We start from the raw sequence: 11,898 nt of genomic DNA, 5'->3' as shown, positions 1-11,898 counted from the left end.
AGAAGTACGCATAGTTGAGACATGAGGGTTAAGGAGAGAAAATCTTTGAGGGAGTCCTTAGACCGAGAGAAGGTTCGAGCTCCAAAGAAGGAGCCTCAGCCAATATCACAATTTGAGTCTTAGTTAATTGGAAAGTGAGCCAACCAGTAGGATGATGAGGACAAGACACCAGGATGAGTGGAGGTAGGCATTTAGTCAGTGACTCCAAGAACAGGGAGGAGGAGAGCCAAGTGGGCCAATCAGGAGGCCCATGAGTGAGTTGAGATTCGTAGCTCTATGTTCAGATAAAGTAAGTAGCCATAAAGGTACATTGGGTATACAACAATGATGACTAAGTTTATAGACTCGAAGCTAGAGGGAAATTCAATAATAGGCTCAGATGGGGTGTATAAGGTGGATCATATGAGCATGGTTGGAAGGAGCATGTCTTCAGACCAAACTCCACATCAGGAAGCAAGGAAGTATTCTAGTTCAGAGGGAGAAAATATAGTAGTGGATAACGTGGTGGTGTTGGAGAAAGATCTAGGTGGAGGATGTTCTTCCAGAGGTACCTTCCTCACTAAGAGGGAGTGTTGAAGATGTAGCGAGTAAAGATCTTATGGCTTGTGCCTTAGCCAGTGAAGACCTCAATTTGTCTTTCTGTTAGGATGAGTGAAATCTCATGAGTTAGACTTCAATTAGGATGATTTTATTTCTAGTTTACTAGAATAATCATCAAGATGGCATGCATGGAGTTGGAGCTTTGGTTAAGTGGAGTCTTCATCAATTTAACTATAGAATGAGGTGGAAGTTATAGGTTTAGTTAGAGTGATTTAGTCTTCAGTATTGATTGAAGGAAAAACGATTTAATACTCTAAGTGTTGATTGGAGAGAGAATCAATTGGAATCTCAGTTAATTCATCAATAAGAACTCGAGTTTCTAAATTGATTTAGGCCCCTTGCGTGCTCGAATTGGGTCTATAAAGAGGAGGAAAAAGGCATAATAAATAATAAGTTTTTGTACACAAGGTTTGTGAGACAAGAGAGTTCATGAGTTTGTGAGATAATCCTTGATTGTGAAGAGTGTAGAAAGCTTGTATCCTAAGAAATAGGAGATCCCAAGTGCGCAAGGATTTAGGAGATTGATTATGTACAAATTTAAGGAAGCTTGTGTCCTAAGAAATAGGAGCCACAAGTGCACTAAGAAATACGAGACTTGTGGAGATTAGCACAAGAGAATTGGAGCCACAAGTGCCCTAGGAAATAAGGACTTGTGTGCTAGGAAATAGGAGCTACTTTTGTGCAAGGAAATAGGGGCTCCAATGCACAAGGAAGAAGGATCAGGATCAAGCAAGAGGCAGTGCAAGTCAAGGAGGCAGCAAGGGAACAATTGCATGCTAAAGGGATGATATCAAGTAGTGATCAAGGAAAGACGTGATCGATTGCATCAACTGAGATTAGTGAGAAGAAGCATAACACTTTCTCAGAGATAGATTGCTTTGTAATAGATCCAACTACTCAAGAACAATCAATAAAATCCACAACAAAGATAACATGTTTTTCCCTTTTTGGTTTCTTGGGTAAACAAGCGTATCTATTTGTGCGATTGTGTTTTTATCTTTGGTGTTCATTTTGCTGCTTATAAGTTAAGAAACCTTGTATCTTGGTGAAAGTAAATTTGGTTTTAGTATTTAGTTGTCTTGTTTTCAGTTGTTCATCTAAGTATTTGTAGAATTTCATGGAAATTTAACATCCCATTGCAATTTTCCCATGGATTGCATGTGATGGAGCCTCTAAAAGGTTGGGAAGACTTCATTGTAATGGGCGAGGCATGTGAGTGGTGAAGGCTCACTTGGTCCACTTAGTTAGGGTTTTGGCCAAGGGATCTAATGAAATTTCATTGGGATGGGTTTTCCCTAGAGTTGGGTTTTCCTAGGGTAAATATTGTGTTTACTTTGTTTCATGTTTGTTGATGGTTATTTTTTTATTGTTCCTCTCAATAAATCACAGTAAATACTTTTTCTCTCACAATAAAATTTTCTATAAGCATGGTGTGGAATAAAAAAGAGAGAACAACCCAAGTACCTATGGAAGAAGAGGTTGTCTAGGATAAGTGAAAACAACAAAGTTGAAACAAAGCAACACTTTTTTTTATTGCCGTACCACATAGTACGTCAAAAAATGGTGAAAAATCTATCATTTTTTTTACTCTTCCTGTTATTCATAAGAATCAAGGAAGTATCTGCATAGTCAATATCTACATAGTCAATATAACTAGTACACTAGAGGAAACTCCCAATGGAGCATTATGTCACAATAAGAGTTAAACCTAGGTGGGGAGGTTATCATTAAAACCTCTCAACTACCTGAGATACACTCAAGTGACAAGTGAAAAATCTATGATGAACATTGAGACACCACGTTATTAAAAACAAACAACTATAATGAACTTGACTTGGGGAAACTTGTCAAAGATTGATCGGGTCATAGTAGTGCTTTTGGGACCATGGTTTTTTGGTTGACCATAGTAATTTTCCCATGGATTGCATGTGATCGAGCCTTTAAAATGTTGTGAAGACTTCATTGTAATGGGCTAAGGAGGTGAAGGGTAAAGGCTCACTTAGCCTGCTTGGTCAAGGTTTTGGCCAAGGGATCTAATGAAGTTTCATTAGGATGGGTTTTTCCTTGGAGTTGGTGTTTTCCTAGGGTAAATATTGTGTTCATTGTGTTTCATGTTTTTTGTTGGTTATTTTTTATTGTTCCTTTCAGTAAATCACAATAGATATTTTTCTCTTATGGTAAAATTTCCTACAAGCACGGCGTGGAATATAAAAATGAGAACAACCCAAGTACCTATGGAAGAAGAGGTTGTTTATGATAAATGAAAACAACTAAGTTGAAACAAAGCAATAATTTTTTTTATTGCCTTATCACATAGTACATTATATATATATATATATATATATATATATATATATATATATATATATATATATATATATATATATATAATTATTACTCTTCATTCATAAGAATCAAGGAAGTGTCTACATAGTCATTATAACTAGTACAAGGTCAACTTCCATTGGAACAATGGAACATTATGTCACAATTATACTTCTAGGTGGGGTGGTTATCATTAAACCCTCCGAACCACTTAGGATACACTCAATTGACAAGTGAAAAAGCTATAATGAACATTGCAACACCATATTATTAAAAAACCAAATAAATAAGGTATCATGAACTTGACTTGGGGAAAGAGTCAAAGATTGATTGGGTCATAATAGTGGTTTTGAGCCCATGGGTTTTTGGTTGCCCATAGTAATTTTCCCATGCATTGTATGTGATGGAACCTTTAAAATACTAAGAAGACTTCATTGTAATGAACCAAGGAAGTGAGTGGTGAAGGATCGCTTCGTTGGATTGCTCAAGGTTTTGGCCAAGAGATCTAATGAAATTTCATTAGGTTGTGTTTCTCCTCGGAGTTGGGGTTTTCTCCAGGGTAAATATTGTGTTTACTGTGTTTCATGTTTGGTGTTGGTTATTTTTTGTTGTTCCTCTCAATAAATCATAGTAAATACTTTTTTCTCTCGCGTAAACTTTCTTACAAGCATAGCATGGAACAGAAAAATGAGAACCCAAGCACCTATGGAAGAAAAAGTTGTTTAGGATAAGTGAAAACAATGAAGTTGAAACAAAACAACACTTTTTTTTTATTGCCTTACCACATAGTACATAATAAAATGGTGAAAATGCTATAATTTTTGTTTTGTTTTTACTCTTCATTCATAAGAATCAAGGAAGTGTCTACATATTAAATAAGACTAGTACAAAGTTAGCTCCCAATGGAACATTATGTCACAATTAGACTTGAGCCTAGGTGGAGAGGTTATCATTAAACCCTCCCAACCACTTGGGATACACTCAATTGGCAAGTGAAAAAGCTATAATGAACATTGAGACACTACATTATTAAAAAGCTAAATCAATAAGCTATAATGAACTTGACTTAGGGAAAATTGTCAAAGATTGATCGCATCATAGTAGTGGTTTTGGGTGCATAATTTTTTGGTTGCCCATGGATTGCATGCGATGGTGCCTTTACAAGGATGAGAAGATTTCATTGTAATGGGTTGGCGAGGTGAGTGGTGAAGGCTCACTTGGTTGGCTTGGTCAAGGTTTTGGCCAAGGGATCTAATGAAATTTCATTGGGCTAGGGTTTCCTGCGGAGTTGGGGTTTTCCCAGGGTAAATATTGTGTTTACTATGTTTCATGTTTGTTGTTGGTTATTTTTTATTGTTCCTCTAGTACTCTCGCGCCTCCATATAATATTTGTATCACGTAGATTCACCCGAGTTCAACCATGGAGCCTAACTCCAAGGGAGTCAAGACAATTGAACTTGTGACCTATCAATAACAAAGGTGCTTTAACAATGCGGACTCAACCAATTGAGCTAACCCTCGGGGCTTGAAATATTTTATTTATCGCAAGAATGAGAATGAAATATCTTTACAATGTCTCCTTCATACCAAACATATATATTCATTTTTGTTTTTTTATTATAGTCAACATTATTTATTTATTTAGAGAATATTTTAATTTTATTTAAAAAAGAAGCATTTCGACATAATCACACACATCCTCTCCTCTTTATACTAGAATAACACAATAAATAAATAAATAAATAAATAAATAAATATATATATATATATATATATATATATATATATATATATTTTGTGAAACTTGAATTTTTAAATTTTTCGTGTTTCAAAATCATACAAAAATTTAATATATTAATGTAAATGTTATGCAACATATTTAACAAAAATATAAATTAAGTCAAAAGATTATATCATATGAAAGTGTGATGAGAAGAAAATACGAGGAAAAACTTAAAACAGAATATTTTTTTCCCTTAATTTAATTAAATGTTTTCCATATGGATTACATTTCATCCCATTGCAACGATGCTTTTGTCCCGTACGAATTTTTGAAAGAGTGCAATAAAATTCTATTGATCTACTGAAGTCAGAAGTGAAAAATGGTATAACATAAAAATCTACTGCCAACTCGTTCACGGTGAAGTTACCCAGCAATGAAAATTGGTCTTTAACATATCACGAATGGTCTGTGTTTGAGAAGTCGGGTGAATTCTCTAAAACCAATGTACCCTACATATCACGAATGGTCTGTGTTTGAGAAGTCGGGTGAATTCTCTAAAACCAATGTACCCTATTTTTTTTCAGAGAGAAAAAGCGAAATAGATTATATTAAGAATATATAAAGATCAAGTATACATGGTGTGTAAAAAGGCCTCTGCCATATTCCAACGGACGCACGCCATGCTTGCAGTCTTGCACAGTCACGATCAATTATGCATTTTTATCCCAATTGTGCAATGAATAAGCTGGACATTATTCGCAATAGAACTGTAGTATCAGCCCTCGGTCACTACGACCAAAACGTTGCAACCACATTCTCTTCATCTCTGGAAGGAAATCCCAAAATAAAATTTAAGGAACGAAATTTACTGAACAACACTCCTCGCAGTTTAGTGGACAATGTGAGCAGACTCTGCGAGGAAGGACGCTTGGTCGATGCATTGCGTTTTGTCTATGTCGGGAATAAACGAGAAGTCCCAAGTACATATGCGTGTCTTTTGAAATGTTGTATAAGCCTCAAGGCAATTACAGAAGGCAAGAGAATCCATGCCCACATGATCAAAACCGGATTTCATGCTGGTATTTTTTTAGGGAATAGGTTAGTTGACATGTATGTCAAGTGCGGCAGAGTAATGGATGCTAGCAACGTGTTTCAGAGAATGCTGGAGCGGAATGTGTTTTCATGGACTATAATGGTTGCAGGATTGGCAAAATGTGGACAAATCATGGATGCGCGTCAACTGTTTGACAAAATGCCTGAACGAAATGTGGTCTCATGGACTGCTCTGTTTGCAGGTTATGCTCAATTTGGGTATTCTGAGGAGGCCTTGAGGCTCTTTTGTGAAATGCAACAGGCGGGCATAAAGGCTGACGAATTTTCCTTTGCAAGTGCTTTCAGTGCATGCGCAAGCTTAACAGCTCTGAAACAGGGCAGGCAGTAAATACCTTTGCTATGAAATCTGGATTTGAGTGCAATGTTTTTGTTGCAAGTGCCCTTGTGGACATATATGCTAATTGTGAAACAATACAATATGCATGCAAAGTGTTTGACAAAATGACTGAACGAAATATAATATCATGGAATACAATGATTGCAGGATACGCCAAGTGTGGAAGCATAGTGGATTCTCTGAAACTGTTTGAGAATATGCCTGAAAGGGATGTGGCATCGTGGACTACCATGATTACGGGATATGCCCAACTTGGGCATAATGAAATGGCTCTGAAATTCTATTGCAAAATGCAAGACTCTGGCATGAAGGCAGATGAGTTAACCTTTGCTAGTGTCTTAAGTGCATGTGCCGGTTTGGCAGTGTTAATACAGGGAAGGCGAGCCCATGGTCTCATAATCAGATCTGGTTTTGAGGTTTGCTTGTCTGTTGGAAATGCCCTGATGACCATCTATGCCAAATGCGGGGTTGTGGATGATGCATTCCAAATGTTTGACACAATGGCTCAACGCGATATGGTAACTTGGTCTGCGATGATTACAGAGTATGCCCTGCATGGACACGGGGAGGAGGCAGTTCAGCTTTTTAAACAAATGTTGGGAACAGGCATGAGGCCTGATCATGTCTCTTTTGTTGGTGTTCTCTGTGCTTGTAGCCATGCTGGACTAGTGAATGAAGGCCGGAAGTACTTTGATTCTATGATGAGAGACCATGGAATTACACCGGGAGCTGATCACTATGCTTGCCTCATTGACCTTCTTGGGCGTGCTGGGCACTTGGATGAGGCAGAGGAATTTATTAACAACATGCCATTTGAACCTGATGTTGGTGCGTGGGGGGATTGCTGAGTGCCTGCAGAATCCATGGCAATGTGGAGCTTGGAAAGCGTGCAGCATCAGCTCTTTTTACGTTGGAACCACAAGAAGCTACCCCATATGTGCTGCTGTCAAACATCTATGCTGCAGTTGGCAGGTGGGATGATGTGGCAAAAGTGAGAAAATTAATGAAAGATGTAGGAGTTAAAAAGAAACCAGGGTGTAGCTGGATTGAGGTCAAGAACAGGGTGCATGCATTTGTGGCAGAGGACAGATCACATCCACAAACAGAGGAGATTTATGCAATGTTGGAGGTGTTGGCTCAGCAGATGAAGGGGGCAGGGTATGTGCCTGATACTAACTTTGTTTTGCATGATGTGGAGGAGGAGCACAAGGAGCACATGCTCTACCACCACAGTGAACAGCTGGCAATTGATTTTGGGCTAATCAGCACACCTCCCAGAACAACAGTTCGAGTTGTCAAGAACCTCCGGGTGTGTGGTGCCTGTCATATGGCTATCAAGATTATCTCCAAAATTGTTTGTCGAGAATTAATTGTGAGGGATGTCAACAGCTTCCATCATTTTAAGTATGGCGTGTGTTCTTGCGGGGATTACTGGTAATTAGATTTTTAGCGTGGCCATGTCAGGAGGGAATGGTTATTTGAAATGAGTCTAGAAGCAGACAGAACGATATCTTTTTGCACCTTATATTCTCTGGTTGAAAATTTTATGTACTATTAGAAGTCTTCATGGGGTATATTGTGTTATCAATCAGGCAATTTGAAATTCTTGGTAATACGAGCTCTTTCGCTGCAATCCATTCTCAGATTCACTGTACTTCATTATTTATATTTCCACTTGTATAGCTCATGCATGTGGTGACCTCATGACCACCAGAGAAGAAATGCCGCGTATTGCAATTCATCATAGACTTTTGGTGTCTATGTTGCATGTGGATGTAATCTCTTCATGGCATTGGGCTTATGGCCGTGGAATGTGGAAGATCTCCTTTTGTTCTCAAGTACGCTTCTGCAGTGTACTGTGCCTTTATGTGCTTGAATAGATATCAACATAAACTTGATGGAATTTTTGTTAACATAGGCTTTAGATCATAATAGTAAATTCATTGAGACTTTTTCAGATTTGTGAAAGATTGAGACTTTTCCAGATTTGTGAAAGATTTGTGGACGTAACTGTGTTAGGATTTTTAATCTATCCGCACTTCACTCATCATCAGGTATCAGAGAAAAATGGGATACAAAGTATAAAGAATAGAGGAGTTGTGAAAGATTTTCTGGATGAAACTGTGTTAAGATTTTTAATCTATCCACACATCACTCATCATCAAGTATCAGAGAAAAATGGGATACAAAGTATAAAGAATACAGAGAAAAATGGTAGTCAGGACCTAAGTTAAAACAGAGGTCTAGTCCGAGTCCAGAGCCATCGGTTTGCGGAAAGTGAATGGCAGAGATCAATGCTTTCTTCAAAACTTGATATGCATCCTCATGCAAAAGCGTGAATGTGGTTCCGGAGTCTATCATAAATCCACCACTACCATCATCTTGAATATCAAAAGTAGATGCATCGATGTTCAATGATTTACCTCCAAGGCTAATGCCTTCCAACGAAAGAAAAATGAAACTGGATGCCGCAACCTCGGCATTCAAAAAGCTATCATTGTGGCCTATAACCAAAGTGCACCATGTAAGAAGGTTCTTCAAAACCCTAGAGACAATAAGAAAACTTATTAGCACCTAATGACCGAAGCTGTGAAATTAAGGATAAGCAATAAAAGTTAGGATTTGGCGGGCACTCAGGGCTTTCGCATGTGACCTTCCTGTAAGTGGAGAATTGGGAAGGATCATAGATTGGATAGGATTGATTAGAGCAATCATCACAGGGCAGGCACTGTGTCCATATCAAGTCACTACCTGTGTCTAGTATTCCATAATATGATAATGACGGTTCACCAATTTCTACCTTCATCGTATATTCTCCACTTTCTGCACTTATTGGAGTTTGGATACCTGAACTTTTGTGGGCCAATTGACCAGCGTTCAGAACTACAGATGCATGCAGTGTTTCCATGCACTGCTTTCTTTGACGTAATATTCCCTGGAAAGAATGGGGAAAGTAATGAATCTCTGTGCACAAAATCTATTCTTAACCCATCAACGGGTTTATGCTCAGAGCTTGAAATCTTGGGCACAAGCGGTCAGCATTGCATCAAACTAGGTAACATGAAAAGCAATAACAAATAAATAAGGAGTTTGCAGGAAGCACTGCAAGGAGATACAACTAATTGTGGAGCCATGTTTGTTCTACAGCTACAGAGGGAAACTTGGCAAGGGAGGAAATAGATTTATTTGTTGTTTTACATTGATCATATCGATTTATAATGCTTATTTTATAGAATTCACCGTGTTTTCACGAGGATTACCATATATTATTAACTTGACAAATATAATCCTTTGTAATTTTGAATTCAACAATTCCCACCGTGCAATGGATGTTCTGGAGGGAGCTATGGGGTTGGTAAAATAATAATTATGATGTAATTCATAATGGATCTCCAGTTTCGGGCTAACTATAGTGAGACCACCATATTTGGCCTCAATCTTCCACACAAGGTGGAGAGAGTGCTCCTGAGATTATACAACTTGATGCAATTCATTCATTTCGATCATACTATCTGTGTAAAGTTGTAAACAAATTTATTTTTTATTTTTATTTTTTGTTTTTTATTTTTTTCTTTCAGGAAGAAAAAAAGCAAGATACTATATTATTAAGTGTAAAATATACATGAAATTGTTTACATCATATCATCATTCCAGAAATATATGTGAGCATAAATGCGTCCTAATCCCATAAAATAGGTCATATAAAACTATATAAAGTGAGCATAAATGCGTCCTAATCCCATAAAATAGGTCATATAAAACTATATAAAATGCACAGGCCAAGTACCCAGAACCGATGATCAAAATATCTGAATGCAAAGATAAATATCAAAACATGGTTCCGAATGTAAAACATACTATCAGATCAAGTAATATCTAACCAGTATCTTCCCATCGCATAGCCGGCCATCTGAAGAGCTAAAGCAAAGAAGCATTAACACAAAAATTACAAAAAAGAGAACAGAGAAGAGAGAGTATTATCCTGGAAATGGAAAATCCCCCATATCAAAAATATTATGTTCCCATGTAATCTCCAAGTACCATTTGTCGTTCAAAACCTACAATCCCTTTTTGGATAGTCTATCTGCTTCCTTGTTTTGTTCTCTGCCAATATGCTGAATTGTGGAGTCACTGAGATGTTGCCAAAGTAGATCAATCCTCTCCAGCCAGCCCTGTAACATGGGGTTGTTTATGAATGCTTTCCCCATGACCTGGTCAATGATGACCTTTGAATCTCCATATAGATGTATGTGGGGATTATCAAGGAAATTGTTGAACCATAAGAGTCCCCATAGGGCCATAGCTTCCGCCCTGGTGTTGGTGCCGCAGCCGCCATTCCAATAGACCCTGTATGACAATTCAGTAGACATAGCAATCCAAAATCCACAACCACAGGTATTCCTTTGTGTTGCCCCATCAAAAAACCCCATAGGATATATGAACTGCATATTGATTTGCTTGTGAAGTCTGATATTAGAGCATGGGGTTTGTGTGGAGTAAATGGAAAGATTTGTGATGATTCTATCAACAACCATATAGAAATCATTAGGAGAATTCTGGAAAATATACCTATTTCTCCAATTCCAGATCGCCCAGAATAGGAAAAGTGGGATGGCTCTCCAAGTAGTTTTCTGAGTACTCCACCATTTTAGAGAGTTCACAATGCAATCATGTTGTATATAAGGAAAACCAATGAGAGTTGATAGTTTTTTCCATACCTGTACAATATGCTGACAATGGAGAAAAATATGATTATTATTTTCGGCATCACTTTTGCATATGGAGCACATGTCAGGACCATGCCATTGTCTTTTTTGCAGATTCTCCCAAATAAGATTTCTGTTGTGGTAGACCAGCCATGTGAAGATGATAATTTTATATGGAATTTTTGTTTTCCAGAATGCATATAAGACTTGATGCTCCCCCTGTCTAGCATCCAAGTTGCAAAGGGTTGAATATGTGTCAGCCACAATGATATTATCTGATGCCATCTTTCCTGTCCATATGATTTTATCCTGAGTTTCCGAACGACAGATGCCGAGGTGTTTCATACCAAAAATTATCTGGTTCCATTCCATTTCCTTTTGTCCATACAACCCAATCTCCTGTGCATTTTTCCATATGGGGACCGGTCCCTGCCAATGTTCAATGACTTGTTCCCAGAAATATATGCCACAACCATTAAGGAAATGAATAAGCCTCTCAAAAAAATTACATTCTATTCCAACACATAGAATTGGGTCTATACCAATAAGGATGTGGTGGCCTGATTGTAACTTCCATGCAAGATGATGAATAATTTTTTTTCAATTTTCAGAAAACTAAGCCAGATAGTCGATCCCTGTTTGATGTTGATGGTGCCTTTTTGGTACCAAAATAAGAAGTCTTTATCCTTAAGATATTTGTGTTGGATGATCTTATTCCATGTGCCAGATCCAAATATAGCCCTCCAAAGGGATTTGATCAGTAGTGACCCCCCAAATCGACGAAGGTCCATGATGCCCCATCCCCCCATACCCTTTGGAAAAGTGATGTTGGATAAGTTGACCAAGTGGTATTTTTTTTTATCGTGCCCACCCCCCCGCCGCCCAAGATGAAGTTAGCCATTAAGTGATTTAAACAATTTATAATAGAGGCGGGGATATAAAAAAGATGTGCCCAGTAAACCCCCATTTGAGACAGGACCGCTTGGGTGAGTATGACCCTACCCTCTAGAGACAAGCACCTAAATTCCCAACCAGATATTTTTTAAAAAAAACGATCAGCAAGCCATTGCCAATCAACAATTATGTAGCAACAA

The 11,898-nt window shown here is 37.9% G+C and overlaps 1 pseudogene; it reads left to right on the top strand.

Annotated features, from left to right (window-relative positions):
• Positions 1-4,966: 4,966 nt before the first annotated feature.
• On the top strand, positions 4,967-7,741 carry LOC149263626 (pentatricopeptide repeat-containing protein At2g22070 pseudogene; annotated as a pseudogene).
• Positions 7,742-11,898: the final 4,157 nt, after the last annotated feature.

The sequence above is a fragment of the Pinus tabuliformis genome, chromosome 6 (genome assembly GCF_031772625.1).
Source record: "Pinus tabuliformis cultivar Carrire ecotype Pingquan chromosome 6, CPIR1, whole genome shotgun sequence".
Lineage (NCBI taxonomy): Eukaryota > Viridiplantae > Streptophyta > Pinopsida > Pinales > Pinaceae > Pinus > Pinus tabuliformis.
The sequence above is the reverse complement of the archived record's forward strand: the minus strand, read 5'-3'. Positions and strand labels throughout refer to the sequence as shown.